The sequence below is a fragment of the Octopus bimaculoides genome, chromosome 4, assembly GCF_001194135.2.
Source record: "Octopus bimaculoides isolate UCB-OBI-ISO-001 chromosome 4, ASM119413v2, whole genome shotgun sequence".
NCBI classification, from domain to species: domain Eukaryota; kingdom Metazoa; phylum Mollusca; class Cephalopoda; order Octopoda; family Octopodidae; genus Octopus; species Octopus bimaculoides.
Window position 1 is genome coordinate 140,107,713 of NC_068984.1, and position 538 is coordinate 140,108,250.

Genomic DNA, 538 nt, shown 5'->3' on the forward strand with positions numbered 1-538 from the left:
AAGAAGAAGGAGAAGAAGAAGAAGAGGAGAGAGAAGAAGAAGAAGAAGAAGAAGAAGAAGAAGAAGAAGAAGAAGGAGAAGAAGAAGAAGAGGAGAGAGAAGAAGAAGAAGAAGAAGAAGAAGAAGAAGAAGAAGAAGAAGAAGAAGAAGGAAAAGGAGGAGGAGGAGGAGAAGAGGAGGGAGAAGAAGAAGGGAAATTAACATAAGACTGGAAGATGAAAGGGACCAATAGAGGAATGAAAGGAATGTAATAAACATCCAACATGGTGCAGTGGATGCACACACACACACAGATACACACACTCACACATATAAAAGTGCATATGTATATGTGCACATAAAAAACATTCACACATATACATACCTATATATATCTTTTATCTTTTACTTGTTTCAGTCATTAGACTGCGGCCATGCTGGTGCACCGCAATGAATAGTTTTAGTCGTACGAATCGACTCCATTATTTTCTTAAGCCTCGTACTTATTCTACACATGCGCGCGCGTGAATATATGTGTGTGTATGTGTGTGTGTGTGTG